Below are 24,042 nucleotides of genomic sequence, written 5' to 3' on the forward strand. Positions count from 1 at the left end.
CCCCCCCCACCCGCAACTTCTAAACGGAGCATCCAGGCTCCAGGTAGATAGCCCATTGGCGCAGCGCGCCGTGCCCTGCCAAGCGGGCTTTTTACCAGGAGGCTGGAGGGGCTCACCTTGGAAGTCGCTGGGTGGGGCACCGAATGTCACCCCCCCATAGTGGAACCCGTGGCGGTCCGCCCCCTACGCCCCTAGCTCTGCCCCCGCCTCCCTGATCTTTCAGTGGCCAACCAGATGTCTGTGGGAAGCTCACAAGGATGACATGAGCACAACAGGACTCTCCAAATTATCGAGCCCCAACAACTGGTATTCAAAGGCATATTTCTTCTGATCCTGGAGGTAATATGTAGACCATGGGTAGGCAAACTAAGGCCTGGGGGCTAGATCCGGCCCAATCACCTTCTAAATCCAGCCCACGGATAGTCCAGGAATCAGTGTATTTTTACATGAGTAGAATGTGTCCCTTCATTTAAAATGCATCTCTGGGTTATTTGTGGGGCATAGAAATTCATTCATCCCCCCCCCCCAATACAGTCTGGCCCTCCAATAGGTCTGAGGGTCAGTGGACTGGCCCCCTGCTGAAAAAGTTTGCTGACCCTTGATGTAGACATTTTAACTAATAGCCATTGATCTTGTTCTCCACTTCCATGAATCTGTCCAATCTGCTTTTAAAGCAAACAAAGTTGGTCGCCATCCCATTGCCCTATTGGCCGTATACATTTGAAGCAGTATCACCCCGCTTTTAACAGCCATGGCTTCTCACAAAGCATTCTGGGCACTGCGGTCTGTTTGCTGAGAGTACTTAGGAGAGCCCTACTCCCCTCACAAGCTACAATTCCCATACCTCACTGGGAAGAAGGGTTGACTGTTACACCACTCTGAGAATTATAGATCTGTGAGGGGAATAGGGCTTTCCTTAACAACTCTCAGCACCCTTAACAAACTACAGTTCACAGGATCCTTTGCGGGAAGACATGACTGCTCAAAATGGTAGGATATTGTTTTAAATGTATAGTGCAAATGAGGCCCATATCTTTTAATGGAAAATTCCATTATGCTCTGTCTGAAGAAGTATTTTGTTGGGAGAGAACCAATCCCGAAATCCCAGAGAGCTACTGAGCTAATTAGGTACAAGGCACTTTTCTATGCTTCTACTAGATGTCTCCTATCCATATTCTCATTGACACTCTCAACTCTACAAGGTTAGTTAGACCTCTTAATGAGAAGGTGCTGTTGAGTTCGATTCAATTAAAGAGGAAGGGCTGTGGGCCGAAAACAGCACAAAAAAACTTATTTGGGAGTTTTTAATAGCGGCTTTTCCAGAGGTCTAGAATTCTCCCCATGCTTACTTTTCATCAGAGAGTTAATTTCCTATATATTCAAGGCCACTTTGAAATTTTTGTTCATTTGTACTGGATAACTTTCCACCAATTCCATAAGGCCTATGGCAATTGCCCCAATCCTGCAACTTGCGTAAGTATGATCAGTGCAGCTCAACAGTGCTACGAGAAAATGTAGAACCTTATATACTGTTGGGGACATTGTTTTGTTTTAGTTTTTTAAAAAAAAGAAAGATGGGGAATGAATGTGTACTAATAATTTTCATATTTTAATTGTGTTATCAAAAACACAATTAATTGGTTCCCCCCCCCCAAGAAAGCAACAAGTACAATGCTATATATCTTCTATATTGGAAGCATTGAAAGAGGGAGAAGAGGTGTTGTAAGAGCACTGCTATGTCTCTGAAATGTATTGCCTGTGCAAGCTCTTTCTTGCAGGAATCGCCGTGCAGAATTATGGCTGTCCTTCCAACGTGGATCCAAATTTATATCCGGCTGCTGCTTTCTCCATCTGATATAGAGCAAATATTAGCATTGTCTAGAAGCGCCTTCTGTCCCTTCTAGTAATCCGCTTCTCCCTCAGAGGAGCCTAATAAAAATGCGGTTGCTGTGGTAATTGTTATATTATGTTCAGAAAAGTGCCAAGAATATAATTACTTGCAAAATGACTTCACAGTTCAACTTTAATATACACGGTAGAACTGTTGGGTAGTAAAAGACAAGGAAAACCGGGTAAACAAGTCTATTTAGTGGTAGTGTCTTTATTAAATTAAACTTTTAATAGTATCACTGTGTTTACAGTACATTAACTAGTCACAATTTTTAATGTTTGCAGTTTGTTTTATACACACACACACACACCCAAGCCAGCAGAAGATGGATTCCTTAAGAATGTTATCCCAGGTATGTGTAGAATATTAATTAGGACTGTCTATTTCAGTCGGATAATAACAATGTCCAACAACTGAATGGAATCTGTGACCTGTGAAAGAACCATTCATATGCTTTAGACTGCCTTGGAGCATTACTTAACAAGTGAACATGGAACTTTTTCACAGTGATCCCAAACGTTTCAACTGTGTATTTCATGGTTTGGTTGTTGTTGTGTCTCCAAAAACACACACAGAGATTCCCTCTCCGCCCCTACCCCCACGCTCTTGGGAAGGATTCCATGCTTGCTCTCACTTAAATAAATGCTTTTTAATGCTTTTTTATATGATCGTTTCTGCTATGATACCTATGGGCTTTCGAATGTACTACTGGTAACTAGAGGATGTGTTCCAGCAATTGAATGTCTTCATCTTAAATCTTTAGGGCTGCACAACACCACCTTTAACAATCAGCCGTAATTAAAAAGCCGCTGTTCAAAATGCGTAAGAGATAAGTAAATTTCATTTTAAATACTGTAGCCAGGATTAAGGGGGTTTCTCACTGGGAAGCCTGCGGGCTCCCCCTCCCCTCCCCCCGCTTCCTTCTTCTTCTTCTTCTTCTTGACTTCAGGCTGTATCATTTTTCAATGGAGAGCTAAGAATAATGGCCATTTACTGTAGCAATTTCTAGAAGTATTTCAGTTTATCAAAGATGTTTCTCAAGACTGACAAAAGCGTATGGTTCACTTGCAGTTCCTGTTAGCATCCCATGGGGCATGCGTCTCCATCCACAAAAGCACCATCAGAGGTCTAACTAGCTGATATTTGTCCTAACTAGCGGAACAAGTCAGTCCCCATAGGGAGTAGGGATTCAATGGACAGGGAGAATCAGCTGTCTCCAGCTATGCCGCATGGGCTCTCAAGGGCAGCTTTGTGAGATACAACAGGCACCAAAAATGACCCCCTGTCCTTGTTCCATCTTTTACAACGTTACACTGAAATGAAATGCTGGGCACAGTGTGTGTGTTAATTTGCATTGGGGGGGGGTGCAGCAATTACTATTTTCCTGGTCTTTCAGACCCCTCACTTTTAGATGGTAATATGTATAACTTTACTTCCTTCAAAAGGGAAACCAGCCCTGCTGCCTTTGGAGAGGCCTGTTCATTCTCTTGACCTCTGCCTACGAATGGGAAAAGTTTCCAGAGAACCATGCTCTCAAAAGGTATGTTTTGCTTCATTGTAAAAGACATGTCAAGCCCCTTTCAGGTCTTCTTCTCAGCGTGTTCACTCTGTGCATGGGGAATAAGACGCGGGTGGCGCTGTGGTCTAAACCACTGAGCCTCTTGGGCTTGCCAATCAGAAGGTTGGTGGTTCGAATCCCCGTGATGGAGTGAGCTCCTGTTGCTCAGTCCCAGCTCCTGCCAACCTAGCAGTTCGAAAGCATGCCAGTGCAAGTGGATAAATAGGTACGGCTGTGGCGGGAAGGTAAACAGTGTTTCCATGCGCTCTGGCTTCCGTCACAGTGTTCTGTTGTGCCAGAAGAGGTTTAGTCATGCTGGCCACATGACCTGGAAAGCTGTCTGTGGATAAACACTGGTTCCCTCGGCCTGAAAGTGAGATGAGCGCTGCAACCCTGTAGTCGCCTTTGACTGGACTTAACCATCTAGGGGTCCTTTACCTTTAAGGGGGAAGGGAGTGTGACTGTGCCACCAATCCATAATGGCTGTTAGTCACTGTTACAGCCTTCTTCGGCTGTCATCCCCCTCATGGGATCATGAGGCACAAACTAGTCCAACACCCTCCATCGTACCCTCATTACCTGCCCCCGCTGCTCCCCACATATTGGGGGCTGCATGTTTGCCGTGAAGATCCTCAAGAACATAGGAAGAGCCTGTTGGATCAAGTCAATGGCCCATCTAGTCCAGCATCCTGTTCTCGCAGTGGCCAACCAGACGTCTGTAGGAAACCTGCAACTTCATTGGAATTCTAATGCTCCAGCTGGGATAGCTCATAGAATCATAGAGTTGGAAGAGACCACAAGGGCCATCCAGTCCAACCCCCTGCCAAGCAGGAAACACCATCAAAGCATTATTGACATATGCCTGTCAAGCCTCTGCTTAAAGACCTCCAAAGAAGGAGACTCCACCACACTCCTTGGTAGCAAATTCCACGGCCGAACAGCTCTTACTGTCAGGAAGTTCTTCCTAATGTTTAGGTGGAATCTTGTGACTCTTAATCTCAGGGTTGTGGGTTTGAGTCCCATGTTGGGCAAAAGATTCCTGCATTGCAGGGGCTTGGGCTATAGATGACCCTCGTGGTCCCTTACAACTCTATGATTCTATGAGAGAGGGAGAAAAACCTTTCTCTATCTACTCCATGCCATGCATCATTATATAATTTCTTTCAAATCACCACTTGCTTTCCTTTTCTCTAAACTAAAAAGTCCCACATATTGTAACCTTTCCTTATAGGGGAATTGCTCCATCCCCTTGGTCTTTTTTGGTTGCTATTTTCTGAAAGCTTATCAATATCCTTTTTGAGGCGAGGCGACCATACCTTCTCTGCTCATGTATTCTTCCAGTGCAATTTAGAATCCTGATTATGTGTACTTGTGTGTGGCAGACTCCTGGCAGTAGACATTCACTCTACAATGTGTGGAGTGGGAACAGGAGACAAGGATGTGATGGAAGGGACAGGGTCAATGGCCTTGTCTCTTCTCTTCCCCCCTCCCCCAATGATTCTAATCTTGTGGCTTGTGAGCAACCAGTGTCTTGAAAACACTGAGTGGTTAACATACATTTGTGAGTTTGCCCATGGATGTTCTCTTCTGGGATGAAAACTGACATTTGTTGGATCACTTTCAGCCTTTTTCCTAGTTCTCATTTCCCCACTGTCGCAAAGCGATAGCATCCACTCGATAGGCCGTTTCAAACCCCCCTTTCCTTATTCTCGCTCCCGCTTTTTAAAAAACAACAAAAACAGCAACCATCGCCACTCTCTGTTCATTAAAGAAAATGTTGCAAACCCTGTGATTCTGCAGAAGAGGAACATATGAAAATATTTGTTATAGCGATCAGATTTGTTTTGGATTGCCTTGAGAACAGAAGGTCAGAGATATAAGGGTCTGTCTGATATTATTAGTTTGGAAAGTATTACAAAATTGCTGTGCGTGTGTGTGTGTGTGTGTGTGTGTGAGAGAGAGAGAGAGAGAGAGAGAGAGAGAGAGAGAGAGAGAGAGATGGGAAGAGAGAGTGAGAGAGAGGCAATGCTGTTAACTCCGTGTTTTCCATGACATGTTAAAAAGGAAACTGTTGTATTGAAATGAAATAACTGACTCCAGGCAGGTCAACGCAGTCAATTTTGTCTCTCCACCATGCTCTCCAGGGATGCACCACGCAGAGAATGTTTCATATTAACCGAGCTTTCAATGGAGGCAGCTGCTACTTCTCAGGAATGATTCCTGTTATCACGGTGGCTGCAAATTGTGTTGCTGTGATTACAGAAATTGCTGCTAAAAAAGTGCAAGTGTTATCAGTCGAGATTCCAGTCCGTATGGGAGATTTGCTGTGTGTGAATCCGTCCCCAGGGAGCCTCAGGGAGCCTTTGCGTGGAGACAAAACCGACTGTGTGAACAAGCAACCCCTCAGTCTGTCTGACCCAATATCTTTGGTGTATATGCATAGGATTGACAGTGCACATAGAATTAGACTTTAGAAGCAACCAGTGGGCATCATAACTGTGTTTCAGGAGACATCTCTTTGCTAATTTGTTGCTTTTCACTAGGGAATTAATAGTCTTTCTGGTCCACAAAGAATGACAACCAGTTGCTAATTTCCAGAGATTGATCCATGTAATCCAGATGAGAGATTGTCACAAGCAAAGAGCAAGTTGCCATGTGGTGCTGCTTGGTGGCAGAGTTCAAGGGATCCCTCAGAGATGTACCTTGTTCTCCAGATGCTGTAGCAACAGAAGATTCAGTTATGCTCTAAGATTTGGGGCTTAATTGCTGGAGCTGTCACTGAACCAGAAAGCAAGGAGCATGAGATTGTTTCCTGGCTGGTAGTTTTCTACATTTCTTCTCTAGCATCTGCAACTGACCATCAATGGAGATAGGATGGATCATGGGCTTAATCCAATTAAAATGTTCTCATCATACAACCTAAGAAGAGCTGAACCCTTATGCTACTGCTTGCAAGATGTATATATTATTTTTTTTCTGAACTCTTTCAAGTTTCACCCCTCTTCTCTTCCTCACAAAGTCTGAAGGGCTAGGCTCATCCCTGATGCAACTGCTACCGTGTTTCTCCTAAAATAAGACACGTCTTACATTTATTTTTTTTCCCAAAAAACACACCACGGCTTATTTTCGGGGGATGTCTTATTTTTTCGAGCGGGAGCTTCTCAGCTGATCGGGCGCCTCTTCGCCACCGCCGCAGCGCTCAGGGCGTTCGCCCCCAGTCGCCCACGCAGATCCCGCGCTTCACCTGCAGCCGCAGCTGCCTCTCACCAGGCTCTTCGCGCTGCGCTGCGCTCCCCGAAGCGGCTCCCACCCCCGCAAAACACAGTGAGGCGGCCGCGGGGGAAGTGCCGAGAGCGCCCAGGAGCGCGGCTGCAGCGACGGTAATCCCAGGGGCTGCGGAGGTGGCTGTGGGCACGCGTCAAGCCCCAAAGCACAGCGGCGGCGCTGGAGACGGCCACTGCGAGTGGCATGAAAAGAAGAAGATCGCCAGCAAGCGCGCTGTTGTCGCTTGCCGGCTCTTCCGAAGGCGCTTAAATGCCTTCCTTTCCTTGCCAGACCTGCTCCCCCCCGGCTTATTTTCGGGGGATGTCTTATATTTATTCTACTAATGAAAAGCCTGACATGGCTTATTTTTGAGGACCGTCTTATTTTAGGAGAAACACGGTATTTTTATGTTGAAGCTGACCAGGACCTTGGCAAAGATAAATGCAGCCCTGTTGTACAAAGAAATGTGTACTGTTTCTTTGTCTCCATATAGATTCTCCGGATTTTTAACAGGAAATGCATTTTGTTGACTGTGGCTCATAAAACATGTCCTTTCCTACCCCGGTTATTTTAGTCACTTGTGAAAGCTCATAGTACAATAGGTAAACTGTCAAAAATAATTAAGAAAAATGCTGATATACGCCCATGGCAAAGAATTATACTTTTTGATGGTGGCTGTTTTCATCGTCCAGTCGGTCCCTTGGCAGATATAAATACAGGTGTTATCACCTCATTGCAGATGATGATGATGTTCTGAATCAGTGCCGACAAAGGTTGCTGTTTGGGAAACATTCAGTATGGAGGAAAGTGATATATATGAGGAAGGCAGGGAGAGGAATGCAGAACAGCATTGAAACAGGTCTATAAAACTTATGTATACTGTAGGGATTGCTGTTGGCTTTTTTAATGTAGACAATATTAAATTATCCAGTTTGCATAATATGCCCGTTGACAGTAAAACTGCACTGATGATGAAACCCTATAAAATGCCGAACTCTGTAACTATGTGAACATACTTTATATTTTGGGCGATTTACAGTTTGAGGTTTAGTTTCTGAGCTACTAGGTGTATAGGCAGTAAACTGCCACATGCAGACCTTAGTTGCGATTTAGATCATTAGGTTTCTACATTTTTGAAGTAAGCCCTTCCGCCCATGAGGTTTTTTTTTGTTTTGTTTTTCTAAACCCTACACAAATCTATACCATAAATTCTTAAATGGATTTTTGATTGGATTTATGGCATCAGATTACAGTAAATGGCTAAACAGTCACAGGATTATAGCCTTTTGCATTTGATAGGAAATACTGGAAGAGAACCCATAATTCTGAAGAGAAACCTTGAGTCTTAGGGGCTTTAATCTTTTACCAAAGGACGTTAGAATATTAAAAAGCAAATGCATTTACAGCTGGAATCCACGAGCCACTGAACGGAGGCAGCAGTTTAGAGGAACCAGTGAAAGGAAGGGTGCATTTGGATGTGGAAAATACTGCGCTAGTGTCCCCGCCGATAACGCCAGCACTTCTGTCCTGTTTCCCAATGTCCATTTGACACAGCTGAGTAACATTGACTGGCAGTGCCTCTCTGGGAGTTCAGGCAGGGGACACTCCCAGCCCAACCGGGAGCTGCCAGGGTTTGGACAACTGAGCTACAGCCCTTATTTGCTGCACCGTCTTGATAAGGGCTTCGTTGTTCTTCACATTTTACCCACCCTTCCACTGCAAGGAGCTCGTGGTGTTGTACATGGTTCTGCCTCAACCCCTTCACAACAGCTCCATGAATTAGGTTAGGTGAACAGATAGTGACTAGGGGTTGGGGTGGTGGTACCCAGGTTGAACCAGCGTGGGTCAACTTGATGTCACCTGTAATGTAGCCACGGGGCATATAGTGTGTGTGTGTGTGTGTGTGTGTGTGTGTATGTGTGTGTGTTCAGAGACTTTCTTATATTTTTACCCATTTTTATGATGCACCGAACACTTTAAAATACAGAACGATCGAATGTATAAAAAAGAAATAAGGAGTGATTTATATTATATTATATTATATTATATTATTATAATGTGTAATATTATATATATTCTGATGTGTGTGTGTGTGTGTGTGTACACACACACACAGGGAGATAGATAGATAGATAGATAGATAGATAGATAGATAGATAGATAGGCGCACATACATACACACACACACACACACACACACACACACACACACACACACACACACAAATATACATATACAGTACATATACATATACTTCACTTACTAGCACTCAGAACATTTGGGGTGTACAGTTTTTCTCACTTCTTCTCCTTTCATTTTCGTATCATGAGCTTGTTTGTTTTTGAAATGCACCCTTTGGTTGGAAAATGTGCAGACAATGAATGAAAGCATCTTGAGTTCAAAGTATTCTTGTTTTCATTTAAATCCTTCCTATCACCTGCTGTTTGTTGCTCTTTGCTTACGGCATGAATCCCCCTGGATTTCAGGAAACCTAACTGGTCCTCTATAAACTGCCATGACTGTTCGTTTCCCATGTATTCTTCTGTCCCCATAGCTTCTGATGTGAAACAGATTTTACTTTTCTAGAGAGTAGAGGTCAACATGAAAGCTTCTTTAAAAAAAAGAAAAAAGAAATCACTCTGGCATTCAACTTTTTGGTTTGTTATGTTTTGCTTTCTACTATACTTTAGAATTATGTCACACATATAAAGCAAAAATTCTGCATTAAGTTCTAAATTTCATTTTTGGATGGGAATGTTGCCATTCAGGTGGTAAGTTTACACCGGTATCTCATGAGATTTTGAGAAAATGTCATCTTTGATGTTCATCATAGCGTTTTATAGAAACTAATTGGGAAATACAATCTCTTTGTAGACTTTCATTCATTCCTCTTCCACATTCCAAGGGAACACAGGGAGCACTGATTGTGTGACCACTTTTGTCCTTCCTCTGAGGAAGTAAGTAATTTCACTTCTATTATCTGGTGGTGTGACTGTTTGTATAAATACCTGCTCATCTGGAGAAATAAGGATCTCACACTTTCTATTTGTAGAACTCGGTCACTGGACTATTTCTCTCTTTCTCCTTCTCCCCCTCCCCCCACCCCCACCCCTCTCTCACACACACAAAACAGGGAGTGATATAGGGCATTTATGTTGTACAATGTCAGTAGATCAGTTGTATTTGTCCCAAATTATCCATGAAAAATTAATGCAATTTCCCAGGGTTCCGGTTTCCGCCTGCAGGAATGGCGGACCTGTTTTCCATCTCTCTGACCTTCGTAAGGAATTTGGCGGTTGCTAGGGGAGTAAATGGCAACCCCCTACCCTCTCCGGGGGTTACGGAGAGGGGCCGCTGGCCCGCGATGCCCCCAGACCCACTCCGACTGTTTTTGGAGTGGGGGGAGCTTGGGCTGAGCACTTACGAGGGCCAGGACTCCCGGACGCTAATCTGCATGGCGGGGATTTCCATGGTTAAAGAAGATAATTAGGCTTAAATCTATGGACATACTTCAGAAGGAGGGGAAGAAGCGCTGTTTACTGCTGAGAAATTTATGCTGCTGAAAGGAGAGGAGTCAAAGATTGTACTGCATCTGGAAGAAGGATTGATGGGGACGGAGCGATAAGGGAAGTTTTTATTTTTTATTTTTCCTTCATATTGTTGCCTCGTACCTTCCCGGACGCGATGTCCTGGCTTGTTTGGAGTGAAAGAGAAGCAAAAGACTGTGTGAGTTGAACTTTATAACTGTTGTTACTGAGCATATTTTTTTTAAAGATGTGGAGTTGCCGATGAGAAAAGCCTCCCCCTAGTCGGGCGGAAGGAGTTCTGGACGCGCTCGGAGGATTTATGAGTTGTGACGCACTTTAAATTGGAGCAGCGACCTGAAGCTAAGTTCAGCTATAGGGCAAGGAGATCCATTAATTTACCAAGAGTTTATGGTTTGATGTTTGGGTCTCCTGCCTGAAAAAGCTGTAAATTCTATAATGATCGTGAATCTTCATGGCTGTGAGAGAAAGCGAAAGTGATTTGAGCTTTTTGAGATGGCGCTGCTTCGGGCTGCTTCGACGCAACAAGGAGCTCCATTAAGAAGATTTATGGGGAGGCTGGACTGATTAACTCACACAGGAGAAAGAACATCTGTGAAACTTGGTTTGATATTTATCTCAGCGGCTGGGAAACAATCGGATGAAAGTGGAAAACATCTATGTGACTGTAAGGGGAAGATCTGGATTATTATGAACTTGGAGGACGATTTGAACTTTAGAAAAAAGACGGCAGTGGACAGTTGCGAGGAATTCCCAATTTCTTGAAGCATGGGAACCCAAATAAAAAATTCTTTAGATGATTTGGCATAACATTCGGTTTGATTGATATATATATGTGTATAATTTGAAATATTGAATGTGATATAATTGGTTTTAATTGGAAAATTAATAAAATATTTTTTTTTTTAAAAAAGAAAAATTAATGCAATTTCCCAGGGTATGGGGAATACCAGGCCCAGAGATGAAATATGGCCCTCCAGTATTCTCTACCTGGCCCTTGGGACTCTTCCCAAACCACACTCTCTTCTCATCCACATCCCCTCTTTCCAGGCCAGATTCTAAACCAGACCGACTTCATAGGATCCTAGAACTGTGGAGTTTGAAGGAGTCCAGAAGGTCATCTAGACCATTTGCATGTGCTGCTGCACCCGTCCTTGGTCTAAGAAAAAGTTAACCATCCCTGAAGCATACTATGTTTTCAGTATTTCCTTACATTAGTTCATTCTTTACTTTTTCAGGACTCTTACTGCAGGCCTGTAAAAAAATATTTTGCACGCAGATATAAGTGGTTGATAGCTAGAGGCAGATAAATATGTCAATTTAAATTTTGTTATTTGTTCCGAACTGCAGTTTGATTCTACACCTTTCCACATCAGTTTTGTGAAAATAAAAACTTCGCGAAAATTCATTAGCAGCTTACTGTGAATAATATACACATTTTGGCAAAGCAATTTCCGCCAATATAATGCATTCTTCTGTGTTATTTTTACTTATAGATGTGGCATACACAGTTTCCCCTACTGCATTTTTGCACACATTACTTTGCTGGAGTACTGCACTGCAAAAATGGAAGACATGCAAATTTCAGCGTTTCAGTTTGCGAATTGTTTTGGGAAGTGAGAATTAGGTAAGAATACGTTTAAATGCTAACTGATTTCTCTCTCCTCCCTTCTGATAATATTAACAAGTGATGATAAGCCAAAGGGTTGTTTTTGGGGACTTTAAACACTCAAGACATAGGCCAATAATGCACATTTCCATGGGAAAATTTATACATAGAGATGCTTCTGGTAAATGAAGATGTTGGTTGACTAGGGTCTTGCCAGGCTGCAAACAGAAGTGTGTCCAGCCACCCTAGAAGCAAAGAGGGGAGAAATAAGTTTCAAAAAAGGGGGAAGGATCAAGTGGTTTGTGGCCCTCTGCCGATGACCCAGGGCTAGCTCTATTGTGTGTTTAAGATTGCAGCCCTAATCTCTTCCAGAAAACAAAACAAAACAAAAACACCACTTCTTGCCCTTCCATGCTGCCTTTGTTGCACAAGTGACAAGGGGAGGTATTCAGCTAACTCATCCTCTTTCAAGGTTTCTAGTTAGCATGCAAAAGAAGGAAGTTGCACATCTTGTTCATGGGAAGATTATGTGTTCCGGATATGAGTACAGCACATAAAGGGCAGCAAGCGTTTACATTAACCAGAAAGATGGTTAAGGCACAGGTCACTTTGGTCAGTGCTAATGCTGCAATACATGGAACTTCCTGAGCAAATGTTTAGCATGGAGCTCCGCTTCACAAATGACCTTAATGAAATGAATAACATTTTCACTACCATAAATACATATACTGTACATACAATCTGAAATGGGCAATTAAGTGGGGTTTTTTTTGTGTCTCATCATTTTTCAAGGGACCTTCATAATTTTCAAACCACATGTGAACCAGCATGTGTGTGTGTAAATTATATATATACCCTGTTTCTCATATTTTAAGACATACCCATAAAATAAGCCATACAGGATTTTAAAGCATTCAAGGAATATAAGCCATACCCCGAAAATAAGACATAGTGATAGGCGCAGTAGCAATGCCGGCTGCAGCAGCAGGAGGAGGAAAAAAATAAGACATCCCTTGAAAATAAGCCATAGTGTTTTTTTTTAAGGAAAAAATAAATATAAGACGTGTCTTATAATATGAGAAACACGGTATATATATATATCCCATAGTCGCCTTTGACTGGACTTAACTGTCCAGGAGTCCTTTACCTTTACTGTGTGTGTGTGTGTGTAAAGGTACAGGGCAAAACAAATCTTGCCTCTTTCTTTTGCTCTCTCTCACTCTCCCGCTTAACAAAAACACCACCATCAACACCAAAAACCTTGAGTCTAATTAAAATCCACCACATTAAGGCCCTTTGGTTATGAAGCAGACATGGCTGTCGGAAATTTGGGAGTCTTGATATGCTTTTCCAATGATGTGTCAAGCCCATTATAGTGGAATGAGCTACTAATGTGACATTACTGACATAATGTGATGCATCTAACCACCTGAATGATGCGTCAGGCAGAAGGAATTTCCGAAGGAGGCTGCTCACTCTTGCAAAATGAAAGGGGGGGGGAACAATCTGGAAGAAGTGGGACATAAATCCTTTTATATAGTTTAACACAAATTTAATTATCAAGTGTTTGTAAATGTTCAACCAATTAGGCAGCTTGATTGGCTGAAGACTCCTGGATTTATAGCTTTGAAGATAGATTATCTTGTGGGAGTGAAAGGTCTGCATTACACAGAGTGGTTTGCATGAGAAGCAGTTGGTTAAAATGCTTGTATTAAAAGGATGAGCACTGCTCCTTTGCCTAACAAAAGGGTTTTGTGTTGTTGTTTTAAAGTTACATTCCCCGCAAGTAGAAAATAAACAGAAGTACTACTGTCGTGTAGAAAATATAGAATAAAACATTATATATATATGTTAATAGAAAAGACAGGTGCAGATAGGAAGATACCTAGAGAAATCCTTTTTTCCATTTGAAATGGATTGTTATGGGTGCCGTCCAGCCCAAGTGAAGCTGAAGATCCCATTCAACAGAAACCAGTGGCTATTGGTTGAAATAGCTACATACTACCTCAATGAGATGGCCTTTCTCGATCTAAAGTATGGAGGGTGCCTACCAAAGGAGATGGCCTTTGCGGCAGTTACCCCCAGTTGTGGAACTCACACCCTAGAGAGGCTTGCTGGGCACCCACCTTTCAGCATAATGGAAAACCAAGATCCACTAGGATGAGATAATTTGGACTTTGGCCAATCTTGGGCTTTATGTCCCCTCCCAAAGGGGTTTTACCATAATTTTTGCTCCATAGGACGCACTTTTTTCCTCCTCAGGAGTAAGGGGAAATCTCTGTGCGTCCTATGGAGCAAATGTTATGGCTCCGGCAGCGGGATCCCTCGGCTGCCGCTGCAGTCTGAGTGGAGGGATGTCTCTGCTGCCAAGCCAGTGCCTCTCCAAACTGCAGGCTCTAATCCCTGCTCTTGCTAGCGGCAAAGGCGGGCAGCTTCAGAGGCGGGGGCTCTCCTTTCAGCCCCTTGGCCGCCCCCACCTCTGCAGCTGCCCGCATTTGCTGCTCACAAGAGCAGGGATCGGAGCCTGTGGTCGGGAGAGACACAGCTTGACGCTGTGTCTCTCCCGAATGCAGGCTCCAATCTCTTGAGAGCGTCAGAGGCGGGCAACGTCAGAGGCAGCGGGCAGTGGAGAAAGAGCGCCCAAAAGGGCTCCTTTTGGCTGCTTCTCCATCCCCTTGTCCACCTCTGCAGCTGCCTGCCTCTGCCCCTCGCAAGAGCAGGGATTGGAGGCTGCAGTCAGGAGAGAGCTATGTCTCTCCCGAATGCAGGCTCCGATCTCTTGCGAGCTGCAGAGGCGGGCAGCGGCAGAGATGGACAGACAGATGGAGAAGCGGCCAAAAGGAGCCCTTTCTGTTGAGTCGGGGGAGGGGAGAGAAAGAGCAGATCAGGGAGGAGGAGATGTTTGACAGGGAGCAGGGAAGGAGGGAGGGGCGGCAGCTGCCTGCCGCCCACCGCCCGCCCCTCCTTCCCTGCTCCGTGAAGCATCTCCTCCGCTACCCCGTGCCTCCGCCGTGTTTAGCGAGAAGCAAGGGGCAGCGGAGGGATGCTGCTGGTTGCTCCCCACCAACCCTGTTTGCAAAAACAAGCCTGCTTTCGCGAACAGGGTTGGTGGGAAGCAACCAGCAGCATCTCCTCCGCCTCCCCCCTCGTTCAGCGAGAAATCCGGTATCGGAAGGGGGCGGGGGAGGCAGCGGAAGCTGGACTGGTCCCTCCACTGCCGCTGCCTCCTTCACTCCCCCTCCAGCGCCCCCCTCCCAGCCTTTTAGAGGAGAAAAACCAGAAATTTTTTCCTGGTTTCCCTCCACTAAAAACGAGGTGCGTCCTATGGAGCGAAAAATACGGTGCATGGGATTGGTATGGGTGAAGGTCAAGGAGAGACCTACACCTATTCCAAACACTTTTCAGCTGATGTGATCTAGGGCCCAGTCCTCAAAACTCCAGCCAATGCTCACCTGGAAGTAGCCCTTCCCGGAGGCTGATGAAAAGAGTTTAGAATAGGGTGAGTTATGCCAGCTTCCTATAGTTAGGGTTGTTCTACCATGACCTTTTCAGAACAAGGTAAAAGTGTGTTTCCCACCCAGCTCCCCGGGTCTTCTAATATCATTTGAAAATAATTTAATATCATTTTGATATTAGTCTCTTCTAATTGATGTTGCTTGGTTTTAGCTCCCATGAGATTTTAGCTACTTTGAGATGTGGTTTTTAGTTTTCTTATGTGTTCAAAATGTTTTGTTGCTACAGCTGGCATTTTAGTCTTTTATGCTAGATGTGTTGATTGTATTTTTGTTGCGTTTTAACCTTGTTTCGGTTATTATGCAGTTCACACCACCCAGATATTTATTTATTTATTTTTTTAAAAAGAGATAACAAATAATAAATGTGATGCTGTGGGCTTCCCAGAGAATGGTCCATCGCCTGGGAAAAAGGATACTGATGGACCTTTGGTCTGATCACACACACAGCTTTAGGGGGTACCAAATTTTGTCCTGGCTGAGGGCAGGGCCGGCTTTACGGCCAGGCTGGGTGGCACAGGGTGCCATGATGCCGGCCTGCCAGGGGGGGGGCGCCACGCAGCTGTGCCCGCCCGCCAGCCACTCCGCCGCGCAGCAGCGCCATCGGCAACTGCGCTGCACACTAAGCCCGCCCATCGCGCAGCAGCGCCCTCGGCGGCCGCGCTGAGCCCGCCCGCCTGCCACACTGGAAAACGGGGAGGGCGGGGGGCGGCAGAGGGATTCGTCGCACCACAGTGCCAGGACGCCAAAGGTGCTTAAGGCGGCCCTGGCTGAGGGTGCCATATTTGCTTACCCCACCACTTCTGCCACCACCAGAGAAGCAACCCAGGTAAGGGAGGCTGCAGCAGTGGCAGAATGGCAAGGTATTCTGCTGCAAAGCATTGCTTGCTGGTCTCTCCCACCTCCAGGAGTAAAGAGAGACCAGCAGCAAAGCCTCGCAGAACAGCCTCCTCTCACCGTGAGTCTTGACAAGAGGGAGGTGTTTTGTGCACAGCCTTGCTGCTGGTATTCCCCGCCCCTAGGGTGGATAGAGACCAATAGCAAAGCTAGCTTTGAGGAATGCCTCCCTCTCACAGAGACTCTTTCTGGCTTTAAGGGAAAGCCCTTGTTGATCATTGCTACCCATCAGGAGAAGCAGGAGAAGCCTTTGCAGAGTTTGTAACCCAACCACCACCACCGCCCTCAGAGACGAGGCTTTGGAAGGACTTTTCATTGCAGGAAAGCTCTTGCAGACCTTCACACCCACCCTCACCGCAGGGGTGGTGGTGGGACGTTTTGCCTCAGACACCAAAACATCTTGGGCCGCCCCTGCATAATAGAGATATAATTAAGATGCTGGTGTATTTCTCGGGGTTATTTTTAAGCTGAGGTGTGGCGGCTCCTTTAACTCGTACAGTGGTACCTCAGGTTAAAGTCCGTTCTTAACCTGAAGCGTTCTTAACGAGCACTTTCTCATTGAAAGTAATGGAAAAGTGGATTGATCCATTCCAGACGATGAAAAACACCCCCTAAAACAGCAGTTTAACATGAATTTTACTGTCTAACAAGAGCATTGATCCATAAAATGAAGGCAATAATCAATGTACTGTACTGTAAAATAAGTAAGACAGTATTGTAGATGAAAAAATTAACACTTACATGCACCGATGATAGTCATTGTTTGAATGGGGTGCTTTTATCCACTTCTGCAGTCACACAATCAACCAGTAGCTGAACTGGGCTCCACACGATCCCCAAAACAATGACAAAAGGCAGAGTCCCCCAGAAGCCCCCCAAACGAAGGAGCAAAGCAGAGACAAAGGCACAGGGCAGACCCACATAAACAAATCCCCAAATCCCTTGCGGCTTATCTTTGTTTTCTTAACAGCCTCACTGCTCTTGGTCTTTGTTAGGTAAGTGTTCCTTACCTAACTTTGGGGCTGGGATGCAACCTGCTGGGCATCCTGAGGATGTCAGGGCCTGGCTCCGGGCAGTTGTGAAGGCCTCGGAAAGCTCTCATGGCTGAAGGCCGATCGCGGAGCCTCTGCAGGCCCCACGGATGTCTGGGGGGTTGGCTCTGGGCAGCGGCAAGGCCTCCAAGAGCTCGGAACACTCACTTCCAGGTTAAAAACATTCGCAACCCCAAAAAAACGTAACCTGAGGCATTTGTAACCAGAGGTATCACTGTACTTCCAACTTGCACCTATTCTGCAGTCTGAAAAGAAGTGCATGTGCTGGTACCCACCAAAAACCATCTGGAACTCTACAAAATTGATGTTACCAGCCATGTGGATACCAATATATGCATGCAGGTACACATTTCCAGATGTCCTGCTAAACAGCACACCAAAACACTAAACGTGGGTCCCGAAACCAGTCAAGAACAATTAGTTGGGTAAGGATAAAAATGTAAACTTACTGCTGCGAAAATATTGTTTTCTTGTTGAGAGCTGAGTCACTGGGGCATCGTGATGCCTGTTGATGCTGGAAAATATGTCTCTCCCCCCCCCCACAAGACAGTAAGCAAGTAAAAGAAGCACACAGATGAAGGATGTTCAGCGCTGTAAAAATGATGTGTGGTTGCACCCTACGGTCTCTCAACAAATAAGTATGCTCCGAGAAATTGAGAGAGTAGCATGCCATCAAAATGTGATCCTGCCAATCCTTGGGGCAGCAATCTGACTCACACCTTCCTGGGGGTAAACCTCAATGACATGGCATGACGTCCTTCTGGCCAAATGTGTGTAACAGTCTTCCCCAATCTGGTGCTACAAGTCCCATAGCTGTGCTGGCTGGGACTGATGGGAATTACAACTGGAGGACACCAAACTGGAGGAAGCTAATGTATAGGCTTGTTCTGCAAGTTACTAAGTATTTGCAAAAAGCTTTATTCTATCCAATTTTGAATTTCTGGCTCATCACACTTGGGGTGGGGAGAGGAATTCTGTACAAGAGTGAGTTTTGTGCACAGCCCACGATAGAAGAACATGCAACACTAGCCAATAAACACAATGGTCCTCATTGAAAAACACCAACAATAATTTGGCTGGCAGGTGAATCTTTTCTCTTGTAGATGCATGTTGTATTTTCTTAATTCTATCATTTAATCTCTGCTTCTTTCCTTGTACTATATGACAAATGGGAGGAAATGAACAAAAATCACTGGAGGTGAGGGAGGGAATTTGCATATCAAAGGGTGTTCTTTTCAAGTGAAAACATTAAAAAGTTTTTTTTGGGGGGGGAGTTGCGGTTGTGTGGGTAACTCCAATTAACTTCTGAGTGTGCTTTAGATCAAGCCTAGTTTCTTTTGTGAAACTAGGAGAAGGGGACGACAGAGGACGACATGGTTGGACAGTGTTCTCGAAGCTACGAACATGAGTTTGACCAAACTGCGGGAGGCAGTGCAAGACAGGAGTGCCTGGCGTGCTATGGTCCATGGGGTCACGAAGAGTCGGACACGACTAAACAGCTAAACAACAACAACAAGTTTCTTTTGTGAAACTTCCCAGGAAGGATAGTAGAAAACCTGCCAGTCACCATCTCTGCATGAAAAAGATGCTTCTGAAATGCCTGAGTCACATGGATAACAATCAGAAGCCAGTCATGGATTGACGGCAGTGTTCACCTGAAATATGGCAACCTCTTTCTGAACCAAATCTAACACCTTTTGTTTGAGAGTCATTAAGCAATTGCAAAGGACTTAGCAATGTTAAGGCTGGGCAACCATGAGAGACTTGGGTCTGTTTGGAATATTACCTTTGAATCCTTGCAATTCCGTCAGACCCCAGACTAGCACTGTGGTTCGTGACATGAGGTTTTGCAGAAATAGTTCTGTTTGCTGGTGGCTAGGATGCAGTATGTAAGCCTGACACATGGCACAACACGGAGAGTTTTCATGCATTAGGAAGAGATGCCCCATCCTTTAGACCCAGTTAAGACTACATAATGCTAGGAAATAACAGTTAGTTGCAGGTCAAGTATATTAAGTGGAAAAATAAGGAAATCATCCCCTCCCCGCCCCCAGAATACATAATCTTAATGAAATTGCCCCTGTTGGAGAATACAACAGGTATTTTCTATTTATTTATTTATTTCTCTCTCTCTTGAGGAGATAAAAAAAAATAGCCATGTTAGTAACTGTCACCTGTGTGTATCTGAAGAAGTGTGCATGCACACGAAAGCTCATACCAAAATATAAACTTAGTTGGTCTTTAAGGTGCTACTGAAGGAATTTTTTTATTTTACCTGGGGAACAGAATCCTTTCCAGCTTTGAATAACAGAGCACTCTTTCCAACATTTTGCACCTGGCATAAAAACAAACAAAGAAAATAAAACATTACAACAAATTCAGTTGCACCCCAAACTTTTCATTCATTCCATCAGCACTAGTCTCCCTAGTTCCCAAACCTGCTCTTTGTATTCCAGCCCCTTTGTCTTAGAAAGAATATACTGTATTCCGTGTTCATTTCAAGGGCTCTCTCTCTATCAGCATTACCTTAGCCAGCCTCCTTGACATTCTAGCTATCCCTCCACCTTTCCCTGAAACAGCTGATATAAATATTAAGATTACCTTGGCTTCCTGTCAGCCCTGCCACTGCTCCTTGTGTCTTTTTATGTATGGGGAGGGGGATGCTGCAGAAAGCAGAGCTCTCGCCAAGGATGTCAGCTGTCTCTCAGATGCACTGCATGGGGAAAAAACACCTCACTGTTGCAAGCTGCCTGCAGGAGCAGCAGAGAGTGCGAGACAAGCAGGCTTCAGTTGCTAGAGGAGTGTGCCACTGCGATCAAAGTAACCCTTTATGGAGCAAATCTGTTCCTGTATCCCTCAACAAATGAACCATTGGAAATGTTGTGCCTTTCTTTAGGCTAGCAGGCCTTCCTGCTCATGACTACAGTGAAATTTGTCAACTTTCCATTGATAATGGCAACAAATACAGGGCAGGGTTTTATTATTATTATTATTATTATTATTATTATTATTATTATTATTATTATTAATTTTATTTATACCCCGCCCTCCCCAGCCAAGGCTGGGCTCAGAACGGCCAACACCAAATATAAAACAACTACAGTGGTACCTCTACTTACGAATAACTCTACTTCCGTTCGGAACGCATTAAATTCGTAAGTAGAGGTACCACTGTAGTTAAAATACAATTCAACAGCAAAAATTAAAAATGTCTCTGTAAAAGAGACTGGAAACAGACTGGAAAGAGAAGGTGCTGAATTGCAACTCATTACCAAGCTTAAAACCATGGAGAGACCTGGTCTGAATAAGGACACTGGATTCTTATCTCATTATACATGATATAGCTTTCTTTAGCACCTCAGCCCTTGCTTTTTCCTGCAAGACCAATTGCAGTCGTTAACAGTCATCAACAGGTTCACCACTCCTATCAGCCAATCACCCATTCCCACCAGCCTTCTGAGTAATACCCCTCCCCACCTTCTGACTATACATAAGGGTCTGGTGACTTCTGTTTTAGTGTATCTGAAGAAGTGTGCATGCACACAAAAGTTCATACCTATGACAAACTTAGTTGGTCTCTAAGGTGCTACTGGAAGGATTTTTTTTTATTTTTTTTTAACCCATATCTGTTATATCAAGACTGTGCTCAAAGAGGAAGGTGCTGCTGTGTTCCTAATGTGTGAACAGATTATGGGTCACCTACAGACGAACCGTCACAAAACTTGCCTTCCTTTCCTTTGCCTGTCCAGGGCCCTCTTCAGAAATTACCAATAAAGGCTGGCTAAGTTATCACATGAGCTGTGCTGGCATGCCAGAGACAAACTTATTTATTTTATCACTATTTATTAAATTTATATACTGCCCTTCATCCAAGGATCACAGGGCGCTCTACAGCAGAAAAACACAAAAATGCATAACAGAATAACAAACAAAACAATACAGTTTAATTAGCCAAAGGCCTGGGAGAAGAGAAATGCTTTCGCCTGGTGCCTAAAGATAGGTAATGAAGATGCCAGGTGAGCCTCCTCTGTTAGCTGCACCATCCTCTTCATCACCATTGTTGTTTGTTGTTACCCTCCATTATGGAGACATTTGATCTTCTAAAGCAAGGAACTTTCGGTTTCAGTGGAGGTTCCCCAGTCATTTTAGAATCCTGATTTTCTGTATCTGCTCCCAAATAGAATTTAGAACAGGAGCAATTTACGCCAGTTTAATTTAAGCTGGCATATGTTATGTTGGCTTCCTATATTTAGGATTGCTGTTCAGGGGGTGAAGATGATGACCAGCTGGTGTATGTATCTGCCTTCTTGGTCTTCTTTTGAGGTGCAGGCTTTGGATAAGCAGCTTCCCGGCCTTGCTCGTGTTTCTTATGATTTTCATCTTTAAACTGAACTTTATTTGTTAGATTAATGCCACACCTTTTCCCTCGCAAGGAGCAAAAGGTGGCAGGGTGCATGGTTTTCCCTCTCCCCATTTCATCCTCGCAACAACCCTGTGAGGTAGAATAGGCTAAGAGACAGTGGTGGGCTCAAGGTCCCAAGGTCACCTAGTGAGCTTCATGGGTGAGCTGGGGACTGAGCCTTTGTCTCCAAGATCCAAGTTCAGCTGCCTAACCACTAAGCCACATTGGATCTCAACATGGACCATACAACCCTTCAAATTTCAGTGCTGCCCTGTGCAGTGTCAAAATTATATGCCTCCCCTCTCCCCACCTCTCCTCTCACCTTCCATTCTAAGTCATTGTTGCGGCACTCCCTGGGGTGACTTCTTGGCTCGGTGCCCAGTGTGGGCAAACCACTCGCGCTCCTGTAAATCTGCTTCTGATGGCATAGAGGGAGACGGGCCAGATTTCACCATCTTGTTGTCAGCCATCCTAAACTGCATCCTTGGAATTTGAATAACTGGTGGGAGAAGTAGCAGAAGATACTTGAGGCACTGCTTAGGGAAAATGGAGAGAGCAACTGAGCAATGTCCTTTGTCATGCCCTTTTCCGAGGAGTTCTCCAACCCACCTTTGTTCTGGCTTAACGGGATGGCCTGTCTGGAATTTGTCACGCATGCGCACACACACACACACACAAATTTGTAAATCTGTCTGTGCTTGGCTAACCAGAGTTTAAATACATGACCTTTCACACAATCTTTCAAACACTTGCCTTTGGAGATAATCCCTAACTTGGCAGAGAGAGAGAGAGAGAGAGAGAGAGAGAGAGAGAGAGAGAGAGAGAGAGAGAGAGAGAGAGAGAGAGAGAGAGAGAGAGAGAGAGGACCTAAATACTGGACAAAACTATCAATACAGGATGTAGCATTTTGCATTGAAATACAGTGGTACCTCTACTTACGAATAACTCTACTTACGAATGTTTCTGCTTACGAACAGAGCTCCGTCCGCCATCTTGGATGCGGTTTAGATAGGATTTTTTCTACTTACGAATTTTTAGATAGGGTTGCTTCAACTTACAATTTTTTTTCTCCCAATGCATTCCTGTGGGATTCGACTTACAATTTTTTTTCTACTTACAAATGTGCGTTCGGAACGCATTAAATTCGTAAGTAGAGGTACCACTGTTACGGGACAATCCTGTATTATACGGGACAGGGGGCAACCCTAAATCCTGACCTCTTTCTGTGCACACATTACCCTTGCAATGGCTATGCTCTGCCCCCACTGTCAGAGGCAGTAATGGGATACAAGTTGCTGAAAGTCAAAGGACAAGAGAGTGCTCTTGTCTTTGAGTCCTGTTTGAGTCACAGGAGCCAACTCCTCAGGGCCAAGGTCCCTACAACCCTCCCATAAAATATTTGAGGGGTCTGCCCCCCCCAAAGGTGATGGGCATTCACATTCAAATAGTGTTTGCACCGCATCTTGTGATTGATGTGAGGTAGGGTCACCTGCCCCCCACAATATTTTATCCCAGTTGTTTCAGGGTTTCCCACAGGCATCTGGGTGGTCAATGTGAAAACAGGATGCTGGTCTAGATAGGCCACTGGCTCTGTTCTCATATTGCTTGGGCTGTGGTGAATGTAATTCATTCTTATTTATTTATTCACTACCAAATAAATATGTATTAAAGATTATATTAAGGAAACAGTGATGTAGGAAACCCGGCCTGTTATCCTTCTGTCCATTTTGCTTCTCTTTATCTTCCTGTGAGGTGGGCAGCGGGAGCTCAGCAGCTCTCTGTCCAGAAGTCTTTACAGAACGGGATTTAAGATACAGTAAGTTCATAACTCACCCATTACATAAATACTCCCTCTGCTAGAGAAATATACACATACACAATGTATGTTAATGCTAGAAAAATACACAGACAGGAGGCACTTCATGTGACTGCAAAGGTTCTGTGGTCAGCAGACCGATAAAATTCTATCATCCATTCTAGGGATGAGATCACTGATTAAAAAAAATGTTTTCACAGTTGCAAAAGTAAAATAAAAATAAGCTTGTCAGCCCTGCCTCTCAGAGCTCCTACCCTTTGCCCACATTACAGTTCCTAATGCAGACCAACACAGCGCAAACACAGCTCAGGAAAGCACAGGGAGCTTCTATCATGCATTAGATGACTTTGGAAAATTCTGTTACGATTCTGGAGTTCTCTAAACAACAGCTCTTAGCTAAGTACGGTAATAAGGACCCACAGAGCAACCCTAACCAGGTTACTCAGAAGTGAGCTCTAGTAAATTGGATGGGGCTTACTCCGAGGCAAGATCGCA

The sequence above is a fragment of the Zootoca vivipara genome, chromosome 5 (assembly GCF_963506605.1).
Source record: "Zootoca vivipara chromosome 5, rZooViv1.1, whole genome shotgun sequence".
Classification (NCBI taxonomy): Eukaryota; Metazoa; Chordata; class Lepidosauria; order Squamata; family Lacertidae; genus Zootoca; species Zootoca vivipara.